A 14,674-nucleotide genomic window follows, 5' to 3' on the forward strand; every position below is an offset into this window, starting at 1 on the left:
GAATTGCCCAGTTATGTTCCTTGTGAATATGACATTCAAAATATTTACAAGAGCCGCTGCCTTGGAATGTCTCACTTAGCTCTGGGATGGTGGGGACTAGCGGCTGGAGTGGCCTCTGCTGCCTTGCTGCCGGGTGGGGTGGCTGCAGGGAGTCTCCATCTCGTCCTGAGCTTTGCTTTCCAAGGAGTTTATTTAACTCTTGTCACTTATTTATGATGTTCTAGCCAGCTTTTATGGGAAAGTGACATTAATTCACGCAAAGTTAGCTGTAGGCGTATATAGCTGAAAAGATACCAAGAATTGTGTGGATTGGAAAGGCAAAGATATAGTTGAAGACAGAACACTGCTTTCCTTTCCCAGAATACACATAATCAAGGAGATAGGATTACATTAAATGGGTTGGCACCAAGAAATGAAAAGCTCTTTTAGGCTTGGTCTTGAGAGATATGGAAAGTTCTTGTTAAGCAGTAAGCATCTGAGGAGCCTCTCGCCTTTCAGGTACTCAGACCTTTGCAGGATTGAATATCTGGAGACAGTTTTTATTTTGTTTCATTCATATCTAGTTGCCAAGTTGTCTAATATCTCCTTGACAGGGAGAGACAGGACCTAGGCAGCTCGTATGGAAAGATGTATTCCAGAATAAATGATAGTTTTGTTGTTAAATGTTCTTTCAGGTCTTGTAACTTTTTTAAGAAAATGACTGAAGCCATGGCAGCGGCAAGTTTCTGTGCTTCTGTCAGAATATTCCCATCAGTGCATTATTTTTGCTGACATGCTGTATGACTTTTGAAACCTCAGATTAAGGGAGAACCCTAGAAGAAAAGTGATTAAACGTCCTTAGTTGCTCTGAGGTACCTGCAATGCAGTTCTGTTGCATTATTTGAGGTAAGAATACCTAATTTTCAGCCTGTTTCACAAAAAAACTAAAGATTGTGCAAGGTTACAATAAATAACAGAAACAAGACTTTTTGAGAGGTTTGATGGAGTCTGTCTCAGATGGAAGATTATCTTATCATATGGATATGTTCTGCTGCATTTTCTATTACATGTGACGTAAAAGGTTTGGCTGTAATTTCTTTACAGTTCTTTGACTATGTAAAGCAGCTAATAATGGTAGAAAATGTATACTCTGAAGATCCCCGGTGTAAGTGACTGTGAAGTCTAAAACAGCTTTCCTGAAGAGTTTATATTTTTGAAATGTAAGCAAGTTACATCAAAGTAAATTCAAACCTTACGTTGCTGCATATTGGCTATTAAGTAGTTTCTGCCCATTAGAAATGCTCTTACTCCATGATACATGAAAAGTGGCTTGTTCTTTTGTCACTAAAGGGTGACCTAATTCATATTCATTATGGGATTGCAGTATGAGCACAGGCTTCTCTGCTGTAATCTTACCACAGAGTTTACCCAGTGGCAGTGCTGTAGCAGCTGCCTGGTCTGCTTCTGTTTTAAGGTAAGAAGAAATCAGACAACTACTAATGAATGCTATTTGAATAAAGAGAATAGAAGCATGGGAGGTGGTATAGAAGTTGAGAAGTTAATGCATATGTTTTCAAAGTAATTTTTCTTTATTACATTGCTAGGATCTAGCATGGGTGTAAAGGAAGTAAGGAAGACACGTCAAAGAGTCAAGTAGTTGAAGAGGAAGAAATGGGGAAAGGAGAATGCGGAGCCCGTCCAGGCAGATGAGATGGATTAGAAGTATTACAGGGAAAAGAGACGGAGATCAATGAAGAGCAGGTCAAATGACTCCTGAATAAGCAGTGGAGCAAGTGGGTCATGCGTTGATAGGTGACCAGGAGATTTTGTAGATTAAGAAGTCAATCTTTATTGAATGGAAGAAGTGAGTAATGGTTAGCTACAGTGATAGAGGATGTGGGTTATATTGTTCATCTTTATCTACTGTGAAAGTAGTTACACGGGCAGTTCTGAAGTGTCAGCATTAAGATAAAATCCTGCGTGACTGACCTCACTATGTGTAGTCCCCCTGACTTCAGTAGAGTATTTCTACTCCTAAGTTTTCAGTACTTTACTAACCAAACTGACAGCATGAAATAAACATACCTGAAGAGCTCTTGTAAAAAGTATGCATTTTAAGATCTGGGGCTATAGAAAGGTGGCTTCTTTAACATTCACAATTCTAAGCATTCTAGTTCACTGTTGAAAACAGGGATCAAAGAAACACTAGATTTTAATTTTCTGTAGAGAATAATGGCTTTATAACAGATACTAAATTATATTTGTCCTAACTTATGGTCTGTTGGACTACTTAAAGTTGAGGTGGAATCTCCCATCGTGGGGCAAATGTAACATTTCAGGAGAACCGAGTATTCTTGCTCTTTTACTGACTTTTTGTGGCATGTTACTTAACTCCTCAGTAGTTTAAATTTCACTATTTTACTATTGAGTCAGAGAATATCTGGTATTGTCCTTACTTATTTCAGTTATTAAAGATCAACAGCTTGCTTTATTACACTTTTTCTAGGCAATACATGCAAAATGATTTTCTTAGACATGCCTTTCTAATATGGCTCTAAAGCATTAGAAAAGTAGTCACTCCAAACTAAGCAAAGATCTGCCATTTCTGCCTTGCTGGGTTAATGTTACCTGGGTTTAGATTTTATATTGCTGGATAATATCTTTTCAGTGAAATCTTTTAGTGAAGCTGTCAGACATATTGATGAAATTTGTCTTTATATAAAACATTTCTTTATGAAGTTTTCTATAATCCCTCCCCAAGTTCACATCAATGTGCTGTATATTTATGAAAGGTGCTTATGGAAAGTTAGTAAGTATGTATGTTAGCCTGTATGCATATTAGGATAATTAGTGTGCTGTGGATGAAAGAAAAAATGAATGGCAAATGAATATGTGTGTATGCCTACTTTGCCCTCCTTTTTGGTGGAATTATTGAGCACCTGGTGTCAGGAGGGGAATGGGTTGTAACTTCATTAGAAGAACTTAAGAAAAACCTTCCTTTGTTGTAATTTCTCTTGAAATAACTGTTGTAGTATAGTCTTTCATTTACATGTATATGATTTAAAGTCTGTAATATATACATTTCTCAAATGCCTTCATATGTAAAATCACCTGGGAAACTCATCAGTCTAATTGATGTAGTTGGTATATTGTAATTCTTTTTCTTTCTTTGTGCTGTCTCACTTTAATCTTGTTGGGTTTTTTGTAACCTGTTGACAGATTAAAATAAATACTTAGCTAGTAACAAGCCTTTATTTTATTTTTTTTCATATAAAAGCTTCTAATTGGTCATGGCTTGGAGACACTTTGTCCCTGTCTGTGCCAAACTCAACAGCAACCAAAAAAAACCCCTAACAACAACAAAAAAATCTAAACATAATTAAGGGTTTTGTAAATCACAGGAGATACATGGGAAAAACTGTTAATAACTTAAATTCCATAATTTGTCTTGTGCCACTTACCATAGTGTGAAAAGTGGAAAAACTTCTTGATTTTCTTTGAAGTCACAAAGAATTGCATGTTTTATAGTGGCATTCTTAGAACTTATTTTGCCTCCACTTTTTTGTTACAACTTTTTGGCTGGGCCGTGATGTGGGGCAACTGACCTAATGTGCAAGATACAGAGAGTGAGGGGAAAGCACTAAAGAATATTTTATATCCTGGTACAATATTTCTGTTCCAATAAGATATTAAAAATAATACTTAATAAAGGAAAGTGGAAGAAAGTTGGAAATATAATTCATAATAGGAGGACTTGGCTTTAAAAACTTGAAATATTTGCACTTCATAATTTGCCTGCCTTTGTTGCCAGTAAAATTATTTTCAATAATCTCTGTGCTTTCTCAATACATTATGTTGTGAAAAAGTAATTACTGAAAGACCTAAGGTGGTACAGAAAAGCTATTCAGACCAAAATGTTAATTTTCATTCAGGGACACAGTAAAAAAAATGTGTTTGAATTGTAAATGGTTCCCACATGTATAAATAAAATAGAGAAAAAATAATTCTGAATTCAACTTTCATGTTATGTTAATTAAAACAGAAGCTTAGCTGAGTAACTGTATTGGGAAATACTTTTAAGATGAATAAATTGCCATCTGTTGCTTACCATAAGTGTTCTGTATAGTTTGTTTCATACAGATTCTTTCTTGTTTTGCAAGTGGTGAAGCTTTGGGGTTTTTTTAATTGCTTCTACAGGAGGCATTTTTCCCTTGCTGCCCCCGTATGTTTTACGAAGGTGGTAAATTAGCTTTCAGTGCTCATTTGTTCGTCCTGCTGATCCTATCTTCAAATCCACCTGGAGTCTCCTGTGAGACCCATGGGATGCAGGTGTGAGGCTATGATGCTGAGGAACACCTCACCCCCCGGGCAGGCACCCTGAGCTCCCAGCTCTGGTGTAACCGGCCTCCTGCTCACTCTTCGTGTCGCATTTTCCATGCTGATGCTCATATCCCAGGGGGTGTGAGCGGGCTGAGAGCTGGTGCAATGCAAGCCTCTGCTGGGTGATGAGTGCGGTCCAGTGCTCTGAAGTCACGTAGGCTGGGACACCTGCATCTCCTGCTGCTTAGGGGCTGGCTTGAGCATCAGCTTATTGGCATGGCAGTGGTTATGAGAGCAGTTGGTTGTAACTCCCCTTACTTCTTGTACTTCCCAGAGGAATGCTCTTGCTTCTGTTGGAAGCGTTGAAGGTTTAAAAGTGAAGCATCAGGACGGACTGTCATTTTTTGCAAACCTGACCTTTGAAATGTATTTTTTCCCAGTTGGCTTTTACTGAGGTGAAGGGGAGCTGTGTGTGGTCAGTGCTCCTGACGGAGCCAGCCGTTCGCTGAAAGAAGGAGCTGTTTGGCTCAGCAGCAAGAAGCAGTGGAGGTTCAGGTCTGCAGGTGGTTTTCTGACCTCTCTCACTCCTCCAGTTCACCAAGGGTATTTCCTACTCTTCACTGATGGATAGACTTGACTTCGCTTGTCACCATGTAAAGTATGTTTTTATAGCTCTTAAGTGCGTAAACATGTATTGCTACAGAGTTACTAGCATCTCTTTACTTTGCTGCTGCTTGTGGTACTAAGATGCTTTTACCAAGGTCTAATATAATAAATTATAATTCATTAAATAATTGTTTAGGAATGTACGACTTGAGCTCGTTATACTTGTGAGGGCTAGTTTAAATTTTGTTGGTAAATGGAAACTATTTTCCGTAGTAGTTTCGGACTCTGAACAGCTGAAGCATCTGCAAACAGATTCAGCAGAGTGAAAGCAGTAAAACCAGGACTGCTTGGGCTCCTCTCCTCCCTCCTGTGTGGGAAACATGATGTTTTCTAACCAGATAGTGGGAATGTTTTCTTCTGCAGGCCTGAGTCACTTGTGAAGAATTCTGAGATTAATGCACAAGATTAATTTTCTCACTGCCACCTTCTCCATTGCAAAAATGGAGGTTTGCTTGGCTTTGTATTTTTCTCTTGTTTCTTGCAAAACTTCAGGTACTCTGAGCATCTTTAGTACAGATTCAAACCCAGGTTTTCTCTGTAAAATCTGTCCTTTCCTTTCAGCAACTCTAAGCACAGAAACTGATGTAAGTTTCTTTCAGACTTAGCTTTTTTAGAGTGCAGCAATTAATCTTTCTGTTTGCTCTGGTGCATTTTGTGCACTGGTGCAATATACAGAAAACATTCTGTTCTCAAAGAGCTGGAAACAGGAGATTTTACTTCTTCAGAGTTCTCTAGATATACAATATCAATTTAATTAAATTTTGTCCATTTTCAACATAATATTAATGATATATAATCTGTAAATACATCTGTTCTCAAATGGCATTTATATTTAGTACTGGTTTCTCTAAAAGAGATTATGCTCACTGTCTTCTTTCTTAATTAAGCATTAAGAATTATTGAAAGAATTAGTCTTAAGTACTAAAAAGAAGAGAGAAAGGATGCCTTCTTGGGTTGCTCTAGAGCAAGCACTACTGTCTACGTATTGAATCTCATCAAAGGCTCATGGCTAACAGTGGGCCAGTTCTTAGTGCAGGTGATTTTCCTGTGGCATATACTGCACAGATGTTCCCGCTGAATTTGAGTGAAAAGACTTAACAACTCTTTCTGAAATTAATTAGCTGCCTGTTGAAGTAATTTTAGCAAAAGCAGTAATACAAAAATGAGTTAATGTTCCCATGGCCAATGCACCCTTGTTGATATTTTTTTAAGGTTTAACACACATAGTTGAAAGCCATCTTAAGTGAAAGGAGTCCAAATGGCTTTTTCTCTGTCGTGTGTAGGTAACAACATGCTCCGTGTGCTAGCTCTAAAGGAGCAGGGGCAAAGCTCCAGGTATCTTCCTTTGCACTTTGGCCTGGGCATAGGTTTCCAGCACGAACTGCAACAGCTTTGTCCTGCTCTAACCATCACTGCTGCTTTCCAGGCTGCGGGGGAAATGCCTGGCTTTCCTCCTGCCCTCCGGTGTCCCAGTGCTGCTGTGCACAGAAGAGGGAGAGGTGACACAGAGGTGATGATGACAACTGGCTCTGGGCCAACGAGTGTCTTTCTGTCTCTTGTTTGGTTAAAAGGAAATGAGTCTGGAGAGCTAGGAGGAAGAAACTGAGATGCTTCAAATGAGTATGTGTGTAACCTGGTATCACAGGTACCCCTGCTGTGCATCATGTGGCTGTGCGCCTGCTAATGCTGGTCGGTTGTGCTCTCTTTGATGTTCATCTGGTTGGAGAAGTAATTATTCCAGTCAAGCCTACAAAAAAAAAAAAAAAAAAGAAAAGAAAAGATAATTTCCATTTTAGATAGGTTGCTTTCTCAAAGAGGTTTATTTGTCATGAATGCATGTAAAATCCTACTCCGCTGATATCATTGAAATTTCTGCCACATTCTTCGTTTAGGGTAGATGTTTACTCAGGGTACCTGTAGTATTGAGGGGCAGAGATAATCTTGCAGGAAATGTCCCATTCTGCTCTTTGGGATTCTGGTTTTCCACTGTGATGAGCGGATCATGGGGGGCAGGAAACACTAACATTAAAACTCTTGAAAATTTGTCATTTCATTGAATCAATGAGAAGGCCTAATTAGTAATTGAAAAGATAATTAAAATTTGACGGGCTGCTAAGATTTGTATGTCACGCTGTCTTTTTCAATAGTACTTTTCTTTAAATTATTCATGACTTTTGGGGCTTTTTTTCTTTTCTGGCTTCTTGCATCTGTTTGATTGCTTATTTCAGTTCTTCGTATGCCTTGTATTTTTCTTTGTCTGTTGTTGATACCCTATGTCATTCTGTGGTCTCCTTGTTTACGTTTTCCTGCTTTTCCTCCATAGTACTTATACTCTTGACTCTGTTGCTTTCCTACTCAGTCTCATGTTGTGTACTCATAAACTCCCCATTAATTGTTTCTTTCGGGTATTCAAAACTTGCTTCTACAATTCATGAGCTTTCTTTTGTTTGTTTCTTGTTATACCAGAATCAAGACTGGTCATTATTTATATTTACTGACATAATTTTCTGAGACTTTTGTATCATTATGTAGAAACAAAGGCAAGCATATATTTTGTGTGCATAAAACGGTTAGAAATGAATTACTAGCGTAATGGATAAAATCTTCCTCTTGATTCCAAGAAAGTAATTTTTTCAGTTGAGCTCTCTAGATAACCTTGTTATTTTGGATTGTCCATATTCAGATCATCCCCTTTCTATTTTCCCCATATTAGTCCATTATTAATTTAGGACTTATTCTCTGATCAATGACAAAGTTCAGATAACATGGATGAAAATTCTGATTTAGTCTAAGTGGGAGGGGAATTGGTCTTAGTAAGACTAATTGAAAATACCTGAAGCACCACATAGATCTTAACAAGCCAGCATGTCAGGTTAAACCCAAGAGGAAACAGACTGAACCATAAACTGCAAAGGGCTTCCTGAGCATCTGGGGCCTTCTTTGAAGACATTTTTTTTATTTATAGTGTATGTTACCCCAGTATGTTTCTAAACAGATAAGACAGAGGAATCGGAGTCATAAGAGTAAGGAAGTGTACTTGAAATTTAGCATCAAAAGCCTCATACTGTGTTTCAGCCTGACAGTTGCTGTAAAGCATTTGGAGAACAGAAAGGATTAAGCCCTGGATCTTGAAGGATGCACGCTCATACTTGAGTGGTGAGTAGGAGGGTGTGGTCTGCATCTGAGATTGATGGTGGAATTCCATTCCTGCCTCTACAAATGGTTCCTCTCTGACCTTAAAATGTTTCCTTGGGGCTAAAATAAAATCTGGAGGAAAGTGTCAAGCTGCAAAGTCATAATAGATATTTGAAATACTTAGCTTTTTCTGGAGAGACAACTACAGCCTTGAGCATGTGCCTGAGCTCACTGTGCTGTGGGAAGGATGAAGCAAGTGCCATAACATAGACCTGCCAGAGTGCCCGACAGGACTGCACAAGACCCAGAAAATTCTGGTACTCCAGTGTAGCTTGGCAGGAAATGCAAACTCCAGTTTCTTGGAAAAGCTACAAGCCACTGGATTAGAGAATAGCCTAAGATCAGGAATCTCCTCGTTTGTCTTATACTGGCACTGGTATATAGGTTGGGATGGTTTTTTTTGGTGGTGGTGGCTGTTGTTTTTTGGGTTTGATTTGTTTTTTGGTGTTTTTTTTTTTCTTTCCAGAAATATATCCCCACATCTGCTTAGTATGCTGCCCATGAGGCTCTTCTGTAAAAGAAGAACCTATTTCCATGTGTTTTGAATGAAGGCTTTGGTCATCCTTCTGTTCTGTGAGCATGTGGCCTTTTAGATGTACCTCTGGGAGGCCACTTTCTGAACTTCCCTCTTTTGAATCACTGCTCTGTGGACCTTAGGGTGGTGTGGCAGGGCCAAGGTATGGAGGATTGACTAGACTGACATTTTATTGATCATGCCAGAAGGGCTGTAGATGCCTGGGCAGTCTGAACACCTATGTACGGTCCCTGTTAAGCATCTAACACAAACCTTTCATCTTGGCCTTCCCACATGTAAATTGGAGCAATTATTGAGGACTAGATAGTTCACACAAATGTGGATTAGCCCCCTCTGCTGCTCTGTGGATTCCATATGCTGTACATGTTTCTACTAACTTAGCTTACAAACTAATCATAATTGATTTGTTCTTACTAGTCACAAATCTCAAATGATGTGAGGTATTATTTCCACTTGATTTCAAATACTCAGCTCAGAGGAGAGTAGAGATGTTGATTTTTAAAATAAAATCAAACACAGTCATTCTTTATGCTCTCAACATCTAGCAAGAAACAAAGGTTTACCTTCTGATTTTTCTCTTTATAGGATCTTCTGTAACAACTAAACGATAATCCTTAGGCTGAACTCTTCTACATTATTAATATGTCTTTTTGAGGTCTTGCACTCTTTATGCTAAACTACAACAACATGGCATTGGGACCATCAGTAGCAATTGGGACTACTTTATCACCAGTCTTCATCATTATTCACTATGTAAAATCTTTACCCAGAGGACATGTACTTATTCTTCAGGGACAAATACAACTTATGATGTCTCTAAGACATTCTATGGAGTGCTGCTTTTCAAACGTTTCAAAAGACTGTTAAAAATGCTGTGGAAAAGCCTAGTCACCAAAAACCTGAACATTTCTGTCTCTCTTGATTTACAAAGTACTGACTGAATCTGCAAAATAAATACCTTCAGGAACAATACGAGAAAAGTTGTGAACCTGAGTCAGGCTATGTTTAGCCCTTCTGGAAAGGTTTTCCTTCTGTCCAGCCTTTTTGCCAGTTAAGACATTAGTAGAAAATCGTTGATAAACAAGGTATGAAAGCAGAACAAATGTGTGGTCTTGCTCCTGCTAACATTTCCTGGAAGACTGATGTGAACTTCCTTTAGGGCAAGGTTGTGTCCCTGTTTATATACAACAGGGAGAGAGAAGGTATGGGATCTATACTGGGGTGCTGTAGCAGCTCTGCCTTGCTGGGTAGCTCTCACTGAATTCCTTTCTCTCCAGCTAGCTTAATTTAGCTTACCGACATTACTAGGGACCCTTTGAACGTGGCGTCACAGTTTGGGATTCTACTTCCTGGATTTTTGCTTTCTTGAATGATGTACAGGCAGACCCAAGCATTTCAGAAGTGAATATTGATTTGGGGTACCTCAAGTTTAGGTTGACCAACCCAAGCCATTGATTTTTTTTTTTTTTTCAAAGGTTGAGGGCTCATCAACAAATGCACCTCAAAGAGCTTCACGAAGTGAGTGGTTTTAGCCTAATTCTAAGGCAGTGTATTTATACAAAAAAACATACCCCATGTCACAGAGGACAAGATTGTCACTTTGCTGATTCCTGGAGGCTTACTTGCTGTTAAGATTTGGGAGGGGGAACACCAGAAGCAACACACACTATCTATCCAAAGCAGCAAGCTCTGTTGTATAAGGAACAAGAACAGACTGAACCTTTAAAGTCACACAAATGTTTCCTCTGGAGATCCAAAAATGTGTGAAGTATAGAAGATCCCAATTTTTGACAAAGACTCTCATATTTATACATCTAATTGGAATAAAATTTGGCTGGTTTGCTCTTTGCAAAGCGTAAGTAGGACTTCAGTATTTTTATTAGTTACATTGGTAGTTGTAATTTCTGGGCTGGATATTCTTTAACATTCAGTGAGGAGCTAAATTGACATCCTTGGCCAATTTTGTGTGTCACATGTTGCTACATACTAACACTACTTGTTGTATGAGTGTTGATTTGAACAGGACAAGTCTCTTGCTCAGAGTAGCCTGTCTGGTGCTAAGGATGCCTCAGCTTCAGGAAGCACGCTATAATTAAACGCCAATAGAAATTGTTAACTTGGCAATAGCTCAAGCACATTATTGCAATGAGGCCTTGATTTCTTTTATGCTAAGGTAATGCTAGAGCAAATGCTTGATTTATCCTGAATTTACAGGACTGTGACAGATCATAATCTCGTTCCTGGGCATTAGAATACTTCCCTGAAAAATAGGAGGAGGGTAGTCACTTTTTATCATTGTACTGTTGTTTTTATTGCTAACAGGGTATTCTTCATATTTTATTCTGAGTATAGTCCTGTGGGAGCTGCAGAGTTATTAGGCAAGGTTAAAAGCACCAGAAAGGCAAAAAGCCTGGGTCCACTTAGGAACAACATAGGGCAGTATTGCATATGTAATAAGAATGGGGAAAATTCCCTGCTTTGTAGATTCAGTAGGATGTATGAATTTCCAAATGTGATTTTGATGCCTTTTGTTAAAATAAGACAATAAATCCTATCATTGTCAAGCTACATTTCAGAGATGGTAGAATTTTTTTTCCACCCACCCCCTGTTTGCCTCCAGCATTTAGCTATATTCTTGAATCTAAACAGTATTCTTTGAATTTTTGTACTTGGATTTAGTATTGAATAAAAAACTCACAATATTCCCAGTGAGAAGCAAACAGAAGATGCAGTACCTCAAGCTGTAGTGTAATTTTGTTACCGAAGATTCTGATGTGCATCTGCTTGGTTAAGCAATAAGGTTATTTATTCTAATGTTTGGACCAGGTGGTAAATGAAGTGAATGTCTTGTATACAGAAAATTTTTACACTGATACTTAGTCATTTCAGAATAAAGGAATTTGCACGTTACTCAGCTGTTTGTTCTTCCAAAAAAATTCAGCCGCATGTCTCTTGAGTTCAGTGCTAGAAACAATAAATTTATATTCATCAGCTCCATTGTGCAAAATTGTACAGATATGGCAGTTAATATGATAGTGCTGAGCAATTTGCTTCTCGTTTGCTTAACTGAGGATGGGATTCAAGCTTCACGTTCTGAGTGCCTTTCAATCTGGTGTATATATGATTAGTGACAGTGAGTCACTTCTGATGGGAATTTTAGCTTTTTCTCACGTGATGAGATAGGGAGACTTTCTGCTCCTCCCACCACCAGTTTAAAAACACTGCACAAGACAGAAGGAAGGAAGGAGGTAATCTTTCAGGTTTTCAGAGTTGCACTCTAATGAAGGAAGTGAGGAGATAGCCAGTCCACTGACATTTGCTGCACAGGTGTCTGCAAACCAACCAGGACAGCTGAGGTTGGGATAAAAGCGTAAGTAGATGGTTACTCGCTTGAGAAGCTATCCATTCTCACTGTTCATTTGCATAATTTAACTGGGAAGACTAGTCCAGAAGAAGGGGGGAAGGAGGATTTGGGAAGGAAATAATTCTGAAGGTGCAAGAAGGCAAATCGTGAAGTAAATCCTATAGGAGTTCATTGTAGGAACTAGTGGAGCTCTGGAGACGCGTTTATCCCTGCTGGAAGCAAGCTGGGGAGAATATAATGCTTTGTGTACCCAGGTTAGCTCAGAAACTTGCTGTAGCTGAATGTGAAATAATGAAGGCGCGTCTGGGGAACTTTCCCTGTGATTGTAGAAAATGAATTTTACTCCGTTTTTGTATGTGTGTCTCTGCATAAAGAATATAATATGTAGTTTGATTATGAGATTCAGTTTTCACAGAATTCATTCAATGGAGAATGGCTTCCAGTATTAAGGAAGTTTAAATGGCTGCAGTTCACGTGTACCTAGAGGCCTGATACTTGGAAATGCCTAGGCACGTGAATGTGTGAGAAGTCCTCAGGGGCATTTTACAGTGTCCAAACAGACTGCTAAGTTAATAACTACTGATTGCAATAGGGCTTAGGCAACTGGCTTGCTTCTGTTTTAGAAAGCCCTGCTAGACCTCTGTGTGTAATTTTAGACTTCTAAGTAATATTAAAATGTGGTTTGATATTTAAATGTATATGCTGTTTGTAAAATTTGAAGTCTACCCCACATCACTTGTGACGGAGTACAGACCTCCTGCAGTGCCTTGTGGTTTTTAGCTTCTGCGTCTGCATCATCTGTTTTATTAAGCTGCAGCAGTAAGATAGGACAGGGCAAGATCACTCGAGACTGACTTCTGCCACTATAGGCAACTGTATCGTATAATTATTGTCATTATGGTACGGATATTCACTATAGATAACATTACTGACTATTTGGTGACCTCTAGGAATTTAGTCTTGTATCTGCTAATGCCTTTTGGACTAGCATGTATTTTGAAACTGACTCAGCAGAAAGCAGATAGCTACAATGAGTATAAGTGTCAATTACCATGACATCAGTAATGGCGTACCTGGTTTGGGTTCAAGTTATTGTTGGTCTTATGTCTAATTCATTCTATTATGGAGAAAAAAAGATATTAAATTTGTATTACTAGAAAGTAGGAAAAAAATTTAACCCTTGGGAAAAAGAGTATTGTCTAAAGCACACGGTGCCAACACTTTAGAAGGTGACTTCCATAAAAAGAAAAAAAGATTTGAGAATGACTCTAATTTATTGTGTCAGAGATTGACTCTTTCCCTTCTTCCCTCCTCTGTTCCTCACAGTTCCTGGAGCTCCGTTTGCTTTTCAGAAGTATAACAGCATACTCAGAGTGGCTCAAAAAGTTTGTTTCTGCCCTAAGCTGAGAGCAGAAAGATGATGAACGCTTTGGTGGTGCACTGCTAATGTGCTGATCTGAACACGGGAGAAGACAGGTCTTTACAAAGATGAAAAATGAAAAGATTATTATAACCTCTTCATTAGTACTAATCTTTGTTTTCAATATACTCTGTAGTCATGTTTTCTTTTCTGAAGAACTCTGTAGCTTCTTCACAAATGGCTTTACTCTGTTGGTTTTCATAATTCATTTTTCATTGTTCAGGTGAAGTTGTTGAAGTGAAGATGTTCAGGTCGAGCTCCTGGCTGCTATTAAATGCACACTAAATACTAAGCATGCATGCTAGTGGGTCTTTGCACTCATCCATCAAGCAAGGATAAACTGTTAGCAACCCTAAAATAAATTACTAACTCTTCTGCAAGGCTGCCATCTTGGAATTCAGACAGTACCTACAGTGTGGCTGTCTGAATAGGTCTGGCAAGACCAGAGAAAAAGATAGGAGTGGACAAAGAAAAGCAGAGCTGTGTACGTGTGGGTGAAGAGGAGAGTGTTTCTCCTGTACTCTGGCTTATTTCTTCCCTTCTCCATATGGCCTTTTCCATGTTTCCCACACATCTGTCATGCAAGGTTTGAAGTGACCCTCCCCTCTTGCTCTCCGTTGCACTCTATGGAGTAGTAAACAAGTTAGAAGGGATCAGTTAGCAATGGCACTTCCCGCGGATCAACCAGCACAGGGCCACCTCTGCGCCAGGTTTGCACCATGGGCTGCCACTTTGAACTTACAGATCTTGCCTTGCAGCCTGCTAAAGGACATCCACCCGACTGCTCCCTCCCTGATGGCATCTTCAGCTCAAGATCCCTACGGTGCATTCTTGCATCTGTTCTAACTAAATGGCACCTGGAAAAATGCACCTTTTTGATCACGACTTCTTACTGTAATAACACCTACAAGCTCCTGTGACAGCTGCTTTCTAAATGCCTTGAGTAGAATATAATGTTTTGTTACTCTTCTGAAGTGAGATCAGAAAATTTACTCGGTACATTGCCTTCTCTGAGTTCCCATTTTCTGTACGGCAGTTTGAGCCAGTGCACAGAGACCTTTGTTTTTAGTTTACCTTCTCAAATCTATAGGTCATCAAAATACACAAAGGAGATTTATCTGTCTTTTTTCATGACATCCTTTAGATTATATAAAGAACACTGAGAAAGAAATCATGAAAGAAGATTGAACAGGAA

The 14,674-nt window shown here is 39.0% G+C and overlaps 1 protein-coding gene across 4 annotated transcripts in view; it reads left to right on the top strand.

Annotated features, from left to right (window-relative positions):
• The window catches only part of ARHGAP6 (Rho GTPase activating protein 6), a 336,756-nt gene that overhangs the window by 199,515 nt on the left and 122,567 nt on the right, over positions 1 to 14,674 (top strand). Inside the window, exon 1 of one of the 4 annotated variants that reach the window (XM_055702114.1) lies at positions 11,951 to 12,065. The exons of the other annotated variants lie outside the window; for them this stretch is intronic. The gene's annotated coding sequence lies outside the window, so the exon portion shown is untranslated. Of the gene's footprint in view, positions 1 to 11,950; positions 12,066 to 14,674 lie in introns of those variants that run through there. 4 annotated transcript variants of the gene reach the window in all.

The sequence above is a fragment of the Falco cherrug genome, chromosome 2 (assembly GCF_023634085.1).
Source record: "Falco cherrug isolate bFalChe1 chromosome 2, bFalChe1.pri, whole genome shotgun sequence".
In the NCBI taxonomy this organism is placed as follows: domain Eukaryota; kingdom Metazoa; phylum Chordata; class Aves; order Falconiformes; family Falconidae; genus Falco; species Falco cherrug.